Source organism: Cryptomeria japonica, chromosome 4 (assembly GCF_030272615.1).
Source record: "Cryptomeria japonica chromosome 4, Sugi_1.0, whole genome shotgun sequence".
Classification (NCBI taxonomy): Eukaryota; Viridiplantae; Streptophyta; class Pinopsida; order Cupressales; family Cupressaceae; genus Cryptomeria; species Cryptomeria japonica.
This window is the reverse complement of record NC_081408.1, coordinates 396254567-396274518: the sequence shown is the minus strand read 5'-3', so window position 1 is coordinate 396274518 and position 19952 is coordinate 396254567.

The window sequence follows — 19952 nt, the reverse complement described above, 5'->3', positions numbered from 1 at the left end:
ATGTTCCTTCTTCACTTTTCTGATCAAACTTGTCATTTCTATCATCTTTGTGAACATAGCATCTACTTCCAAAGATTTTAAAATAACTTACATTAGGTTTCTTATCATACCAGATTTCATATGGTGTCTTCAAAGAACCTTTCTTCAATTGAACTTGGTTCAAGGTGTAGACTGTTGTGCTTATTGCTTCTCTCCAAAATGTTTGTGGCATCTTCTTTTCAATCATTAGTGTTCTAGCACAATCCAAAATAGATCTGTTTCTTCTCTCAGCTATTCCATTCTGCTATGGAGTTCTCAGTGCAGAGACTTGTCTTTTAATACCATGATCATTGCAGAATAAGTTGAACTCATCAGATGTGAACTCTCCTCCTCTATCTGATCTAAGACATTTCAGTTGTCTTCTTGTTTCATTTTCAACTCTTTCCTTGTACCATTTAAACATTTGAAAAGCTTCTGATATTTCTTTTAAAAACATTACTGACATCATTCTTGAATAGTCATCCACAAATAATATGAAATATTTATCGCCATAATAACTTTGAACTTTCATAGGACCACAAAGATCAGTGTGCACTAGATCTAAAATTCCCTTAGAAGTGTAAGACTTACTTGTAAAGATTGATCTTGTCATCTTACTCATCTGGCATCCTCAGCATATAGCATTCTCAGGTTTTTCAAGACTCAGTAGACCTCTTACTTGGTGCTTCTTGCTTATTTTGATCAAATTATCAAAATTGACATGACAAAACCTTTTATGCCATAACTAGGTATCATCTATTTTTGCATACAAACACTTGTTACAAGTTGAGTCAAGGTGAAATGTGTTACCTTTTGTTTGTGTCTTGGTAGCAGCTAACTTTCCATTCTTGTCATGAACTTTGACAATTCCTTTCTGAAATTCTATTCAGTAACCTGTGTTGTTTAGCCGTGCTACACTCAATAGATTGTATTTCAAACCTTCAACCCAATAACCATCATTGCATCTTGCATTATCAAGAAGTGTTATAGATCCTTTACCTTTTACTGGACATGGTGCATCATTACCAAATTTAACATAGCCTCCATCATAATCTTCTAATATAAAAAACGTGTGTTTATCTCCTGTCATATGATGTGAGCATCCACTATCTATAATCCAAGAATCATTAGTGTTTATGTGAGATATTAAGGCTTTTTCTTCATACATTTCTTCATCTGATCCATCTTTGATAGCCACATAAACTACTTCCTCTATATCAGTTTCATCTAATTTATCATCATTGGATTCCTCATCAGCTATTAAGCATGTCTTTCTATCTCTTCTTCTGAAGTCTCGGTGTCCTCTGTAATGATTATCTTTATGTCTATCATCTCGGTAATCTCTCTTTTTAGTAAAATATTTGTCAGGATAGTTAGAAGCCATATGTCCTATCTTGTCACAATTGAAACATTTCAAAGGTAGTTTTCCTTTATACTTACCTTTGCCTCTCGGTAACCTTTTAGCTAGTAGTGCTTCAAACTCTTCTTGCTTTCTGATTTCCTCATACAGTTTGTGTACTACCTCCATGTTCTTACGAAATCTTTCACTTGCTCCACTGTGACCTCCTTCAAAGTATTTATACTTTCTTTCATTGTAATCATTAGATTCATCAAGATGAAAAGAACTAAATGCAGATTCAACTTTATTTACTGAAGATCCACTGTTATCAAAATTACTTAACTTAAATACATGTAGCTTACCAATAGTAGCATCTAAATAAAATGGCATATTAGGTACATACCTCAATTCATTAATTGTAGAGATGTGTATTGCATAAGCTGGTAGAAGGGTTCTCAACAACTTACTTGCTATATCCTTTTCTTCAATAGTTCCACCTGCTCCTTTGATTTGATTGGCAATCTCCTTTAGTCTTGTACTGTACTGAGTTATGTTCTCAACTTCATTCATCCTCATAGTTTCAAGTTGTCCTCTTAGACTATCTACTTTGCTCTTTGAACATGTTCATCTCCTCCATATACTGATATGAGCTTATCCCACATTGCCTTTGCATCATTGCAGCCTTCTAGATCATTAAACTCTGAATCGGTCAATGCAGATGTTATTTCAATCATTACTTGGATATGTTCTTTCTTTGCCATTATCTCTTCCATAGTCAATGGATAGGTGCTCGGTGTAACAAAATCATTCTCTAGATAGTATATAGCATATACTCCAACTCTTGATAGTTGTAGCTTCATCCTTTTCTACCATGTAGAGAAACTTGACTTGTTCAGCTTTGGTGCATCCCTCTTGTACATCTTTGGATCTTTAACTCAAGTGCCTTTAAACTTTTCCTTCCAGAGTCCAAAGCTCTGATACCAATTGATAGTTCTGATACTTAATATAAGTTCAGATCCAATAGCCAATAAGATGAGAGGGGGGGGGGGGTGAATCATACAAACTTAATCTTCAATAAAAACATCAGATTCAACCTCGGTAACATATATATTAGTAATATAACCAAAACTGTCAAACATGCAAACTCAAAAGCATATAAACATCATAAACCTCATAACACCATATTTAACGTTGGAAACCTAAATAGGGAAAAACCACTGTGGGATTTTGGACCCACTAAGAAATATACTCTTCTAGAGTATGCTCGGTTAAAAGCAAATCCTGTTAAAGATTACAAACACATTGCTAGATGTGACCTAGTTAAGGGATTTCCCTCAGATCTGTTAGGATATTCACCTTGTTAGAAGTGACCTTGTTAAAGGATTTCAAACACTCAATCATAATGTCACCTTGCTAGAGTTTTTTACAAATAAGACTGTTAAGTCCACTCGTTTAAGAGATTTTCTATCACTTTCACAAAATAACAATAATAAAATCCATCTGCAACTTCACATCTAAAATGCTAAAGCATATTCCTATTTGTTCAATACAATCTAGACATAGAACCAATCTTGTCTATCTGTTGGGCTTCTATACTCTGTTATTCAAACAGGTCTTCAATCTTCTATGCTCGGTAATCACTATGTAGCATCCCTGTGCATACACTTGCCTGCATACAATGTTTATCAACAGTTTCCTATTTATAAACAATTAGGTAACCACTTAATCTCCTTGATCACATTTCCCATGATCAATCATAGCCATCAGATCTTCAATCTTGTCCAGGTTCAATGCATCTTTCGATCTGAAAATGTTTTACCCCACCTTGGAACTTGTGCCAGGGTATTGCATTTCAATCTGTGTTGTAGATCTTCATGTCGACTTTCCATTGCCTTAGATTCATTAACAAACTTCATCCACGGCTCACCAATCATTTAATCAGTTCCAACTCATCAGCTTCCTTCATTAAATAACGCATGCAAACATTTAATGCGTTATGTTATAGCTTGGTTACAACTCGGTAGCAACTCAGTTATAACTCGGTGAATACTAAACTTCACTCGATAGACATTCCGCCTTCATTAACCGATAGTGATAACCTTAGGGTTTACCGACTAGGTTCCTTAGGGTTTACCGACTAGGTTCTTTGCTTGGTAACATAGTATAGTATTAACCTTCATAATTTACAACATATGTATGATGTTAAAACAATCTAAAACGTCATGATCTCATCATTGTCTGACTCGATACTAGTTGCCCATTGAATACCTTATTCTTTCCTGTGTCTTTTACCGACATCTTTATATTATTTAAATCATACTTCTGAAGATATGGCAACATCATACTGAACTAGAAAATCAATTTCTTGATATCAATGACAAAATAATAATATCAAGATAGTAACATCTTTAATCAGCTATATCCATAATCATCAACAACCTTCTCAATATCCTTATGAAATGCCAACAATCTTTCATTGTCTATTATAATGCAATATTGCCAACAAATACTTGGTATGTATCTAGGAGATTTGAAGGTCATTTCTTTACATGCAACATGTATGGACATAGATCAGTTGAATGCACATATTGAGCAAATAATCCAATACCTCACATGAATCCAAGACCTAATGGTAACAGAAGGAGAATCTATGACAATCGGGGAAACATGAACTGGCAAAAACCCTATGTCAATCGGTTTAGTGCATTTAAGATGGAAAAGGTAACTAATGCCATTTGCACCATTTGTAACAATTATGGTCATGTGGCTATGAACTACAGAAGGAGAACTAGAAGAGGCAATGCAGGACCTTGGAGATTATCTGGAATGGCCTTCTATCATTGTCACAAATTGAGACACATGGAAAAGTTTTGTAGAACCAAAAAAAACAAACCGGTTAATCATTCTGTAGATCAGAAAGGTAAGCAAAAGGTAAATGTTGAGGAAACCGGAGAAGAGATGAATAGAATCTGGAAAAAGAAGAGTGATGATATGCATGTAGAAGAACCTAATCCTTCACCTAGTGTGGAGAATCATGCACCGGTGAATTAGGCTTTTCTACAGGGCTAAGGGGAGCATAGCGGTAAATCTACTTTTGGACCCCTTGAAAGATGTGTGGTAAAAAAGTTTGCATTTTGAGTTATTCTGTGAGAGATTTTGATATCCTTGTCTATCATTTTTTCAAAAGTTTGTCAACAAGTTTTACACCTGTTAATATTAAATATACCATTAAGTGGTGTATTAGGGTTTGTAACCCTAGCAATCAAGCAATTAATGCAGTAGGTAAAGATGATAAAAGTAAGTTTTACTATGTTATTTTTACCCTGAAAATAATTCGAAAGAGAATTCTTGAGCACTTGCAGAGAGAAAAGAGAATTGCTAGCTGGTTGTGGACAAATTTGTGCTATAAATTGCCTGATTGAAGTTGATTTGAAGATTAGTGAAGGTGGAACTAGTGTGCATTTGTGTAAACAACCAAAAACTGAGGTAGCGCGGGAGAATTAAGGTATATCTTTGTAAAATCCCTTTCAAATCGAGTTTATCAGAATGGCTTCATCATCTAAGAAAGTAGAGAGACTTATGATCACATCACAACCTATGGAGGTTATGGAATCTGAACAAATTGTGTCATATAATGCTTTGTCTCAAGTACCTGATGGTGTTATCATAAAAGGCGATTTGTCTAGTTATATTGATTGCAAAATCAAAGATTTAGGATCATTGTCAATATACTCTCAATTGAAATCCCTGTGTGATAAGAGCAGAAAGATCCAACCTGAAATATATTAGGGTTTATGAGAAGGGTTTTCACAATGTAGCTTATTTTCTTGAGGATTTTGAAGAGGAACATATCATAATCATTCTTAGTCGAGTTCATGGTGAAAATATGTATCTAGAAAGATCACATACTATAAATAAGAACGCTATCCATGCTGTGACTGGTTTTTGGTCGACTGGTGAAATTCCCAAGCTGAGGCGAATCTCTAAAGAGACTGTAACAACTTTAACTCAGTCTACCTCTAATGGACGTTCTTTTTTAGTTAATAACATTAAGGACCCAGTAGTTAGATTGGCTACCATGGTTACAGGCTACATGATATTCTATTCCAATAGAATGAATAGTGTTCCATCTACAACAGTGCATACAGGCTATAGAATGATTGCTGAAGAATGCAGATTATGACCTATGTGAGGCCATAAGAAGTCAATTGATGTTGAATCTACAATAAATTAAGAAGGACAGTAGTTAGAAGTTAAAATTTGGTCAGTTATTGATTGGTTTATTCTCTTACTTTCAGATTTTCCTACCGGGAATTGGTGACATTGAATGGTCAAAAGACCTATAGATAACTACCCAGATCAAGAACATCATTAAGGCTGTTAAGGAAACTTTCTCTGCTGCAATGAACATGCACTTTAATGAATTTCAGAAGAAAATGAGTATGAGGGTAAGGCTACCTGAAGATGTGGTGAAAAAATTCGCTAAGGACATCATTTTCACAGTCACCACTAATATATGTCTCATGGAAGCTATCAAACCCAGGGAGGATAAAATGGAAGACATGAGATATGAAGTCAATTATGACATTGATCAGTTATGCTAATAACCTATTAGAATCTCTAGCGGACAAGAAAAAGAAAAGACTGGGAACACTCGAGGAGCAAACTGCATTGGCTCAAACTAGTAGCGCTCAACCCATTAGTGTTCAAGGAAAGAAGAAGAAGGTTGAGAAAGAACCTTTTGTACCTGCTAATGCAAGGGTGACAAGAAGTGTACAAGTCAAAAAGGAACAAGCACCCAAAGTGAATGCTACGAAGCAGATTGCAACAAATAAGGGAGGCAGGCAACTACTTCTTCAAGCAAAATCTGATGATATTGATACTAAAGAAGAACCCAAGAAAATGAAAGAAACTATAAAGTAGCTAAACCAGTAGTAGAAGTGTCAAAGGAAAGTGTTCCTATTAATGTTTTATCTTACAAGCCTGTGACTGATTTTGAGAAGACATTGAAAACATTAGGGAGGAATAGATTTGATAATGTCAAAAAAAATATTTTGATTCATTTGATGAAGACCAAAAGGAACAAATTGTTCAATAGGTAATCAGCTACTTATGTCAAGACAATTGATTATCTCAAGACCTTAAAGATGATATTTTTTATTCTTTATACTCCATTCTTGCAAATAAGTGGCAAAAAGCTATTGACCAAGATCAAGAAATTATTTATAATGTATTTATTCAATATTTTCCTCAATTATCTAGAGATGAATTAGTTGCATTACTTGATAATTACAAAGGATAGTTTATTTCTAAGGAAAGAAGATTGAAGTTATTAAATGGGAAAGCTCAATCTGTTGAAGTTGAAACTCATCAGATAGCTCAAAACATTCAACAGATGCATAAGCATACAAAGTCTTATAATGATGATAAAACAGATCCCGAAGTATGACCGAAGATGGATAAGGAAGAAATAGTGCAAGCTGATATTATCTATCCTATCAAGAAAAAGAATGACACTACTTCCCAACCAGTTATCTTTGTTGATGAAATACAGGATACTATTGATCTATCTGGGAATATTATTGAACCAGATAAGCAACCACCGATTATTACTATTTCACAGGGTAAAATAGTGGAAGTATTGGTAATTCAACCAAATGTGGATGTTCCACCCCCACCGGTAAAAGATCAACAAATGAAAAATCAACTGCCACTGGTTTCACAGGCTACTTAGGAGCAACCTATAGAAAAAGTTGAAGAAAAGCCCTCTGAGCAAGAAAAGGAAAAAGAGCAAGAGAAAATTGAGGAGAAGAAATCTACTGAACAAGAGAAGGCATTAATCAAGCAGCAAAATGATGATGATGACTCATTAGGCACAAAGGGCCTATAGATGTAGAAAATATGAGTGTATCAGAACTTATGGAGATTGCAACTATGATGCAATCCAGGGCTTAGAAGAAGAGACTTAAGGAACAAAGGAAGGAAGCAAAAACTATCCAAACTATTGTGGAGATTTTGTCTAATCTTCTACCAGAGAGATCTATAGGAAATTTGTCAACTCCTATTGGAAAGCTTGGCTAGTAAGTTGTTGATGCTTCTGACCAACTGAAGTCCCTTGAAGAATTTGCTCAGACTTTGGCTGAGAAAAACTACAAGAAGAAAAGAGGTGAACACATAATGAAATATATTGATACAGGGAATATTGCTTTATCCCTGAATAAAGATCTTTTGAAAAAAGCTATTGAGACAGGAGGCAGAATTCTAGCCTACACATCCAATGTTTCATTTTTCTTACTAATTTGATTAAGAAGTGTACTGAGACAGACCAAGAATTGGAAAAGATATATATTGCCTACATACCTTTACAAGATCCAGTCTTAGCTTTTGCAAAATCAGTTGATGATTTGCAAAATTGGTTAGATGTGTATGATTTTGAACAGGCTAAGAGACTCCGATTCCTGAAGAAGCTAAATAACTTAATGAGACCTAAAGTGGACATCCTGCAATGAGCTTATAAGAATGTAGAAGCGGTTTTAGCTACTCCAGAGATGAGTACAGTTGATGCAATGGAAGAATTTTCTACACGGGTCATGACCACCATAGAGATCATTAAAACCTTATTGGAAACATGGGAAAATGATTTTCCTCAAATGAATCTTACTTTCAGTAATATTTTCTTGAAAATTGAAGTGAACACTCCTTGATAAAGACTCTTACATTTTTGTATATGTATGCAAATTTTTCTATATATATATATATATATATATATATATTACTTTTCAATTTGGCATTATCGTCAAAGGGGGAGTACAAATATGTATGTGTGTTGTGAAAATTTTATATGTATTGTTAAGGGGGAGTAGAATTATGTTTGTACAATTTTTGTAAGCACACTTAGTTGTAAAGTTGTAAAATATTTCTAAGTGTTGCCATCAATGCCAAAGGGGGAGATTGTTGGCTTGATGATGATTGTAATGAATGACTTCATGTGTTGTCATTGATGGAACATGTACACACACACACACACATATATGTTCAAATTTTAATTGTAATCTTAGACAAGCCAGTATTACTTCTAAAGTTACTTGTATTGAAATTGGTATTGGATTTTTAGTTTATGATGGTTTAGAGAGTGTCAAAGTTGTATATGTGTCAAACTGGTATATGCAGGAATGACTTGACACCAAATTGGAGATTCAGTGAGGACTATCAAAGAATTAAATGAAGGACAATAGGTATTATATATTGAATGTGGTTCACTCTTAACTGGTATTGGTGTTGCAACATGTATTCATTAATTGTGTGATGAGTTATTCCTAACTGACAGAATTGGTAGCAATTTGTGATGAGTTATGTTTGACTATCTAGATACATTGCACCTAAGAAATTATGATATGATTCCTAAGCCGACATGAAATCTAATGTCTATATAATGAAATTATGATGAACAATAGATATGTATTGTATGATGTTAGATAGAAGTGTTAAGTTGTTGAAGGCATTGCAGAATATGTTGGTGATGCAATTTTGAGCGAGCATAAGAGGATCTAATCAAGCAAGTTGTGCTACTTCTAGATCACACCACCTGTTGTTTTCTAATCACTACAAGAGTCAAATCCCCTAACCGGGTAAGCTCTAACAAGATTCATTGTACAAATCCTTTAACAAGGTAATCCATTAGTTTGGATTCTAAAATCCTCTATTGAGGCTACTCTTAACAGGGCACTACCCTTAATAGGGTATAGCTCCTAAGAGAGCTTTGGGATCTTTAACAAGATTCGCTCCTAGCAGAGCATTTTTCTAGACCTTAACCGGTCAGCTACCTATTACTGTAGATAGCTAACTTGTGAGTCCCATCTCACCATGGTTTTTCCCATTTGGGTTTTCCATGTATAAACACTTGTGTTATGGTGGATGTTTTACTTATTGTGGATGCTTTAATATCATTTTGGATTACATGCATAGTGTTTAGTAAACTTGTTAAGTATCTCTACCGGTCAGTGTTTAAAGTAGTATTGTTTTTGGTGTCACTGATTCACGCCCCCCACTCAGTGCTTTATAAGTCTATCAAAATTATTAATAAAACAAATTTTGATTTATTTTTATTAAAACAATTGATATAATTGTCTTAATAAATATATTTAAATTTATAAAAAAAGCAAAATTAAGTGCTTTAATAATAATTTTAACATATCTTTATTAATACAATTATATCAGTTCTCTTAATATAATATTTTAATTAAAAACAATATGTGAAACAAAAATTAAAGAGCTTATAAAAGCTCTTGCCCTTTATTTTAGGGCTGCACATGCATATCATGTTTGTTTCTTTAAAACAAATAATAGAAGAGCGAAAAAAACCCATGGTGTATTGGAAATTAGGGCATGCAAAGAACATGATCTTCGAACCCTAAAAGATAGCAAATCTTTCTCATTTTGTATCTTATCCTTTTGAAAAAGGACTTCACTAGCCACCAATATCATGCATACTTTGGTTCAAACTAGGGTTTGGAGGGTTTGGATTGGATCTGAAACTCGAAGATGGTCTTTTCAGTTTGATTTTTTAATTGGAATTTCTCACAGGGTCTCTATTCTTTGCATGGTATGTGATATTCCTTCCATTGTGATCTTCTGAAAGATACTAAACACAAAATATTTTCCTTTATTCATGCATTTGTTAGGGTTTTTGTAAAAAAATTCTTGAAACCCTCATTTGCTTATGGTTGTGAGAATATTTCTTTTATCTCTAAACTCTGTCATGCATAATGAAAATGTCATTGTAAATTGATTTCATTACTTTCATTGTCGCTTTGACAAGGCTATGGCTCTAAAAGGTTTATATGTTGTTTGAATTTATTTATTTTAACTGATTTAAAGATTGTTATAGTTTCCTTGGAAACCTATCTATATATGGACTGTATCTTAAAACTGTCTCTTCAAACTGTTTTGACAGTGGGTGACTGTCTTTGGTGTAGCTATATCTGAAAGATGCTCAAGTCTTGAGGCCTCTCATTTATTTCCTTATGACTACTACACTATTACATCTCTTTCATTATGGATAATAAACACCTTTTAATTGGCATATTTCCTTTTGTGGATTTGCTATCTTTATTGCTTCAAGATGTCTCTATTCGTTGCACTAGCTTTCTTTCATTATTCTCAACTTTCTACAATCCTTGTAATATCAACTCGCTTGACTGTTGTTTGATGCATTGTGACTGTCTTCACTGGTTTATGCAAACAATGATATCAACTTTATGACAAAGATCAACATAAAAGGTAATGATGGTATATGTGACTGTGTTGGCAATTGACACTCATTTGGTTTCTTACGTTGTCATTTATGGTAACAATGGCAACATATTTTGGTTCACCGACACCGACACTGGAAGACATTTTACTGGCATCAAGGATTTCATGGTAACTGACAAACCAGGTACCGGTATGGGAAGCCGACATCACTTGGAGATCCGGCAAAAGATAGTATACTGGAAAAAAACATTATAATTCATATGTATTTGTAATGATCCGACATGTATTATCATTTTGTATGTAAGCAGACATATGACATAAATGTTTGTAAGGATATATAAGTCAGTCTATTAGGTCATTTAAGATATAACATTGGAGATAAGATCTGACATGCGAATTTTATGTATGCAAGATCATTTGTATGCGAAATCAATATTACGTAATGATATGTAGATGATTTCTAAGGTACTCATAAGGTGTATATTATTCCAACAAGGGTTTAGGGTTTAAGAACCAGAACAGTTGGATCCTTAACTGAAACTCAATCAGGCATAGCAGATGCATTATATGAGTTCAATTTTTTTGTTTTGTATCAGAAAGTGATTGTAGTCAATGATACTCTTTGTGATGAGTAGTGTACTCTAGATAGTGTGCCTTCATGCATGTGCAGGCCCCTATTATATGTAATATCTCTTCATATGGTCAGTGAACTGATATTGTGGGTCACAAATCCCACCATGGTTTTTCCTCATTAAGGTTTTCCATGTATAAACTCTCTGTGTTATGGTGTTTATTTATATTCTTGCATTATTTGTTTCAGTTACATGTATTTACATTTACCGATTGATGAATGAATGTTTTTATAAGGCTAAAATCTTACATTCTGGTAGAACACTGATTCACCCCCCCGCCCGCTCTTAGTGTTCTTGGATTCCAACAATTGGTATCAGAGCTTTGTGTCTCGGAGGAATACTAACAATTTGAGGGAGATTGCGAATCTAGAATCCATGGAGATGTGTTTGAGACAACAACTTGAAGTTGCTCTTGAAGATTTTGAAGTTGAAAAGGTTAAGAACATAAAGCTGGAAGAACTTAGATTTGTAACAGAATTCATTATCACTCTGCAAGAAAAGCTATCAAGTGCTCAAGCCAAAAGGAAGGAACTATGGGAACAAATTCAATATCAAGATGATGAAGAAAAGGACACTCTGAAGAACCTATGTCAGAAGATGAGTCAAGAAAATGAAGTTATGAAGAATGAAACACAAGCCTTAACTATGAGGATGGAAAAAGAAATTGAAGACATAAAGAAAAAGGAAGAAGACCTTGCTAGATCATTGAAGGATAGATCTAAAGAATACATCAAGTTAGCTCATGAAAATGATGTGTTAAGAACAAAATTAGTGCAATTCCAAAAGAATGGACAAGAACTTGAAAGACATATGACAATCCTAAGAGATGATCTGACTATTGCAAATGAGTATAAGGATGAATTCAAGGCTAGTTCAGCACAACTTAATGAATTATTGGAGAGTGAAAAGAAGAATAAAGACTCCAGAGGACTTGGATTTGAACAAGGTCAAAGCTCTGGTGTTGCAAATGAAGATCAGACATCCGATAAGGAGAATGATCAGAACAACTAGAACCAGAAGACACCGTTAAAGAAATTCAATGATCATAAATTTAATGGTAGATACTTTGTTTGTAATAAATTTGGTCATATGGCTAGACAATGTAGATGTAGAGAAAAACAGAATTATAATTATGTCCCCGATCAATGTTTCAAATGCAATAAGTATGGTCACAAGACAAAAGATTGCAAAATGAATGTAAAATGTCATGCATGTGGAAATTTTGGATACATGGCTAATAATTGTAGGTCAAGCAATTATTTTGGATATAGAAAAGAAATTCAAATGAACAATGTTAGATGCTATGCATGCAATAAGATTGGACACATAGCCAAGTTTTGTTAAAGCAACAATTCACTGGTTAGCAATGATAGATCAAGTGATAAAGGAAAGAAAAAGATCGATGAGATTCGACATGATCATACCAAGAGATGGGTCAGAAAGTCAAATGATCAATTGGGAGGTGAAATTGCTCCAGTTACTCAACTGGCAAAGCAGAATGTTACTGTACCGATAGGAAGCTTGTCTGGAAATTGAGGCAGATGCCTTAGGGGTAGGAAAATTTCATGCAAATCCTACATATTCCCCATGAAAGAGATTTGGAATGAAATTCTAGACTTCTGAGAAGTTTATCTGGCATACATATGTTGAAACAAGATCTGGTATGTCTCACCGGAAGGCATTTATGTCAATGGTGAATTAGGGTTTTTCGAAGGATAAAAGGAAGAATTTACTTCAGTATGTTCACCTTGCATTCAAAGTGGTACAGAGCGAGTCAGAGGTGATTTAGAGTGATCAGAAGCAACCATTAGATATTTCAACTACATTTGAAGGAGATATCTAGGGTTATCACCGACGACTATTTCCAGGTATTATTTCAAATATAATCACTCGAAATGGAGTTTGGTTCTTCTTCTATCCCTATTTTTGTTGCAAATCCTACTATTGTAGAGGTTAAGGACCATCCAAGACCAATATTCAAGAGATTCCCATATATTGCAACTTTGGATGATTCTATCGGTGCTTTTTCGAGGGTTCCTGAAGGCGTGGTTTATGTTGAGGATGTCAGAGCTTACATACACTACAACCTAGAGGATCTAGGAACAACTGAGATCAAGTCAATGTACATATCTGAACTGTTGAACGACTCTAGAATCATCAAGCCCAAATTCAAGCATATTGTAGACCTAGGGTTAACCAAAATCTTGGATATTCCTAAGTATGAGGATGATATAATTTGATACATTCTGAGTAGAGTTCATGGTGAATTTATTTGGTTGGATAGAACCCATAAGATCACCAAGGAAGCAATCAGGGCCATCATTTTTTAACTGCAGATAGGTCAGAAACCAAGAAAGAAGATATCAAATGATCATATCAAGAAGCTCATAGGTGCAACCTCTGATAATTGATCAATGAGAGTCAATATCATTTCTAATAAGGATGTCAAATTTGTTAGTATGATTATAAGTTACAAAGTAACCCAATCTAACTGACTTAACTTTGTTTCTAGCTCTTGCATTTTTATTCCCTATCAAATGTTGAAGAAGGATGAAAAGTATGATCTATGTGAATGGATGAAAGAAGAGTTGATTATGAACTTAGGGAAGATTAAGTGAGAAAAGAAAGGAGTTTTTTGGTATGGAAATTTGTTAGTTTTCTTAATGCTTTTCTTCTTGAATGAGATATCAGGTTTGGGCAAAAGGCAATGGGCCTTTGATATACCGGTAGGCAGGCAGATTAAGGGTGCTATCACCGGTTTGGGAAACTTAAGAGATGAAAAAGTTTGGGGATACTTCAAATCATTTCAAAAAGCCATGAAGTCAAGGGAAAGAATTCCAAAGAACATAGTTGAGAAATACTCAACTGAAATCTGTTTCATGGTGAAAAAGGATGAAACTCTTATAGAAGTTGTAATGCCCCAGAAAATATGGATTGAGGAAATGGGTTATGAGGTAGATGTAAGCATTTTGGATGCTTATTGATGCACCAGTAGATGAACTGCAAAATATTTTAGGACTGCAAAGCAGAAAGAACTTGAAGTGAAAACTGAATATAATCATATGAAGAGAGAGAGGTAGCAAAAGAAAGTAAGTTAGTTTGTTGAATAGGTCTCAAAAGACATTCAGACTATTATTGATGCATCATCAACCAAAGAATCTAAGAAGAGGAAACAACCTGAAGCTCTCCTTGCACCAATTACTTCAGATACTGAGACTAAGGATGAAATTCCTCTATCTTTTAAGAGGGTGCAGAGAAAGAAGGTAGAATATCCAAAGGAGAAAGCTGAGAAGACAATGAAGCATCTAGAAAGAAAGGTAACCATTAAGATACTAGCAAGTCAGCTAGCTGATAGGAAGCCTACTCAGAAGAAAAGGCCAGTTAAAGTAACTCCTGCATCATCCGACAAGAAGAAAATGAAGGAAGACATAAATGAAGCTATTGAAACCGGTAATGTAACTATCATTCCACCTATGTCTTGTGCTGAGTTAATAAATGAGATAGCAAAGGATGGTATGTTGAATTACATTCCATATTATTATGAACATTTGGATGATAATGAATGAAAAGAATTTGAGGAAGTTGTTTTGTTATATTTGGAAATATATAAGAAGGCTTTATTAGAGATTGCAAAGCAAATACCAGCACAATTGTATAATAATCTAAATGCTAGAAGATTATCTGCTATAGAGGAAGACCGACACATAAAGATTCAAGCATTATTAAATAATTGCTATTCAATTACCCTGAAGGAGATGGATAGGTGCCTTGAGACAACAAATAGAACAATTTTCATAAGCAAGCACATGATAGTTAGCCTTATGGCTAGTAGAGTCAAAGAAATAATCAGTGAAACCAATGAGGCATGGGTTAAATTATTTATTGACAACCTCAATTTCTTTACATCACTAGAAGGTAATACTAAGTCTAACACTTTAGACATCTCAGTTGATGGAAAAGGAAAAGGTGTAGTGGATAGCCCATCCACAATTTTGAAAGATGCCAAGGAATTCAATACAAAATCTCCGGCAGAAGTAAATGAACAGAATAAAGAGGAGATACAAGAAAAGAAGGCTAGTGTACATATTGAATAGGTTATAAATGTTGTAGACAATAGTCCTCCGAATCAGAATGAACATGTTATGGATACATAAAATGTGGAACCGACAATAACAGATGCTTCACCAAGTGGAAAAACCACCGGTGCAAAAGAAGATAATATAGGAGAAAACAAATTGGAAGAGAAAAGTGAAGAGAAAAATCAGGAAGGAGACAAGGTAAAAGAAGTTCAACTTGAGATAAGTATTCCTACATAATCATTAGAGAAAAAGGGAGAGGAATCCGATAAGGAACCAACAACCAGGACTACATTACTGGCAATTACCACTGCTAATGCTGAGAATAAGAGCATAATAGAGATGAGTTCAATCAAACTCATGATGATTGCAGCTCAAAAAATGATCAAGGGAGTGACTGAGGAGAAGCAAATAATTGAGAATTCCATTCCAATCTTACACTAGTTGGTCCCATAATGCTAAATGGATAAGGGAGCAAGCCCATCTAGCAAGCTCAAGATGCTAACTAAGCATATTTCTAAGGAATTTCAATCACTGAAGCAGATCTCTAACCGGCATGCTCTAGACTAGTTTGCTTAGGCCAAGAGGGCTACTTTTAATCAGTTGATTGAATCAGATAAGGTATAGATAGTTGATAGATTGAAAATGATAGATAATGCATTGAGGCAATGTACAAATATTTACTGGGTATGTTGTAATTCAAGTTTACTCATAGTAGGTTTATACAAAAGCATTAAAGATGTTCAAAATACAATTGTAGGCATTGTAAATAACTTTGATGGAGTAAATCCTTTAACCATATCTATAGATAGTCAAATTTTATTATTAGAAGTCTAGATTTCAACTCTTGAAAGAGACAGGGATAAAATCATTCGGAGAGCTAAGGAGCTTAGAGGGTTAGTCAGTCCCTAGTTGGATATATTGTATGTATATAAGAAGCAGTATATAGAGATTTTGGGAAATCCCACACCAACAAAACTCAAGGAGCAATAATCTCATGCATATGCCCTAAATGGACTTGTGTCAATTTAAGGGACATTTAAATCCAGTTGGGATACATACTTGGAGCTTTTGAAGAATTCTTACTCAAAGATCTTAAAGCTCATCCAACTCCAGTAAGTATTTTTGGGAGACATTCCCTTGTACAGAATTTCATCGATTTATTCATTCTTTGTACCAGTTTTTGGCATTGATGCCAAAGGGGGAGTGGTGTATGTGAAAAATAGAAGGATAAATATGTATGGATCAAAATTTAGATGGCATACATAGCTCAGAGGGAGCAATATCACATTCCAAGATCGGCAGGGTAGATAGAAACCATTTTTCACATGAGTGTTGCCATCAATGCTAAAGGGGGAGATTGTTGGCAGTTGACACTCATTAGGTTTCTTATGTTGTCATTGATGGAAACATTGGCAACATATTTTGGTTCACCGGCACCGGTACCAGTACCGGCAGACACTTTACCGTCATCAAGGATTTCATGGTAACCGACAAACTAGGTACCGGTATGTGAAGCCGACATCACTTGGAGATTCGACAAATGATAGTATACCGGAAAACCATTTTATAATTCATATATATTTGTAATGAGCTGACATGTATTATTATTTTGTGTGTAAGCCGACATATGGCATAAATGTTTGTAAGGGTATATAAGTCAGTCTATTAGGTCATTTAAGATATAACATTGGAGATAAGATTTGACATGCAAAGTTTATGTATGCAAGATCATTTGTATGCAGAAGGAATATTCTGTAATGATATGTAGATGATTTATAAGGTACTCATAACGTGTATGTTATTTTGGCAAGGGTTTAGGGTTTAAGAACCAGAACTCAATCAGGCATAGAAAATGCATTATATAAGTTCAATTTTGTTGTTTTGTATCAAAAAGTGATTGTAGTTAGTGAGACTCTTTGTGATGAGAAGTGTGCTCTAGGCAATATGCCTTCTTGCATGTGCAAGCCCCTATTATATGTAATATCTCTTCATATGAATAGTGAATTGATATTATGGGTCACAAATCTAACCGTGGTTTTTCCTCATTGAGGTTTTCCATGTATAAACTCTCTGTGTTATGGTTTTCATTTATGTGCTTGCATTATTTGTTTCAGTTACATGTATTTATGTTTACCTGTTGATGAATGAATGTTTTGATAAGGCTTAACGCTTACATTCTGGTAGAAAACTGATTCACCCCCCCTTCCTTAGTGTTCTTGGATTCCAACAGACTGTGTGTTTACCATTGATGATGTTTAGTTGGCCTCAAGAAACTTCATTAATACCATCTTTTTCTTTCTTAATAATCAGTCACTGTCCATAAAAAAGGTCATGATTGTATGGCTCTTCTCATATATTTATAACCTATGATAAGGCCATACTTTGTTCTTTACGCATGATAATTGTATTTTCCTTTACTGTCTTGGTATTTACAGTTACTATCACAATACCTTTTCAAGGGGACATTATCATTGTAACCTTTTCTTTCTTCCAATGTTGTTCTCTATTCTTATCATGAGCACCATAGATGCCTTAATGACTGTTATAAGGTTGTGTGTAAAGGGTTTGCTTCATAATTTTTTACTAGTTCATTTCATTGTATATCTCTTTAATCACAGACTAATTCTCATTGTTCTAATAGTCCTCCATACATTTTGATCTTTTATTCTAAAGACTGTAACTATCCTTTATCATGAAATTTTATTGTGCTTTGAAATTGTACTCCTGAAAAACTATCTTCTTCCAATGTCTTTGATTGTCATTGATGAGATCTTCTTGATGATGAATAGACTCATTACATTCGATGTACTTTAAATTTTCATATACCTTTTCGGCTATGAACATGTTGAAGCATACCCAAATCAGTGATTTGACAGTGATCTATGCTACTTTAGGTGAAATATACTATAAATATACTTGTCTTTTATGTTATGAAGATTTCAACTCTTTCACTGCATATCTTTCTTTATGACTGCATATTGTATGCTCATATATTGGCAACTGTGTCTTTTCTCATTGTTTTGTGATCCGTCCTTGTGAAAATGACTGCAAAGACCTATGACATATGGCATCAATGACTGTGGTCTTGTTTCTTGAATGATCTATGTCTCTTTCTCAACAACTGATAGTTATTAACTCATGTTCTTATGTTGTGACTGGTGATCTAACTACTCCTTGTTCTCAATGACTGTATAGGACTGAAGTATTGATGTTTTCCAATCTTTTATGGCTGGTAGTGAAAGTTGATTTTGATGTTTGAGGCCTCTGTTATCACAATATACTTGTGACATTACATGGTAGCTTTGAGGCAATGATGCCTTCACTGTTTTGCTTAGAACTATTCAATGTGTCAGATTGTTTTAATCACTATTTTTCCTTCATAATGAACCTGCCTATTGCACACTAACCAATAAGCTTTCTTTTAAATTTATTTACTATCCAAACTGCCCCTTAAAAGATCTTTGTAACTTTATTAATTGTTTTATCAATGAGTAAAATTTATGATTCTTGGACCATGGAACTCCACTGTTATAAGTGTTGGCATTATGGATGAATTGATTATGTGTTTCATTGATGTTTTGTCATTGATGTCAACACTAGTTGTTATGATTGGTTACCAGTAGAAGATCTAGTGTTATCGATAGAAGAGATTATCTGTTGGACACTTCTAGCATGTTTGGATCAATGAAGTATGTTTGATTTTATGTGTTACATGTTCCTTGAGCATATTTTCATCAGCTGGTATTGACTTGGTAATCGAATGCTATCATGCACTCTTGTAAACCCTTACCGGTATAGGTTTAAGGTTTAACCGATAGAGATTTCACTGAGGAATCTTGACAGGATGCATAAGTGGTGATGGTGTGGCTTCTAGATGGATTTCAGGATGCTGAAGATGTTATTTGATCGTGTTTTACTGCTTGAAGACATTGCTTTGGTGTGGTGGACCCAAAATAGGTCTAGTACCTATCTAGGTTATGGATCGGTATCATGATAATGTGTTCTCTACACATTACTGGGATGTTTCAGGATGTTCTATGGATTGGTTATTGTTGTTTTGGTCTTAAGATGACATGGAATATCATTGTAATATGGATTTATGTAATGATCTTATTGTAATATCTTTTAGGTGGTCAACCTAATTGGTTTAGGCCTTAGGGTTTGTATAAATTGATGTAATATCTCATTGTAGATAAAGGGTGTGGGAATGGAATAAGTGTTTGTGGTTGTGGAATGGAATATCATATGCGAAGGAGATTTGGTCGATCATAGGTGATCGAGTTGGGATTAAGGAAGAGGTCAAAGGCTTCTGATATTGAGCTTAACCAAGACTGTAATCAGGCATGGTAGATGATATCTCTGGTAGTTCATTATTTTGGATTGTTGTCCATATATCTTGAGGTGGTTTTAACCTCTGTAGTCAATGAGACTCTTTTGTAATGAGTAGTATGCTTTAGGCAGTGTGCCTTCCTACATGTGCAGGCCCCTCATTGTAACAAATGCTTTCTATAGAAGTATCATCTGACCGTAGCTAGGCTTCCCACTGTGGTTTTTCCCTTTCCAGGTTTTCCACGTACAAATCATGGTGTTATGTGGTATGCTTGTTTTGCATTGATTATCTGTTTAATTGTT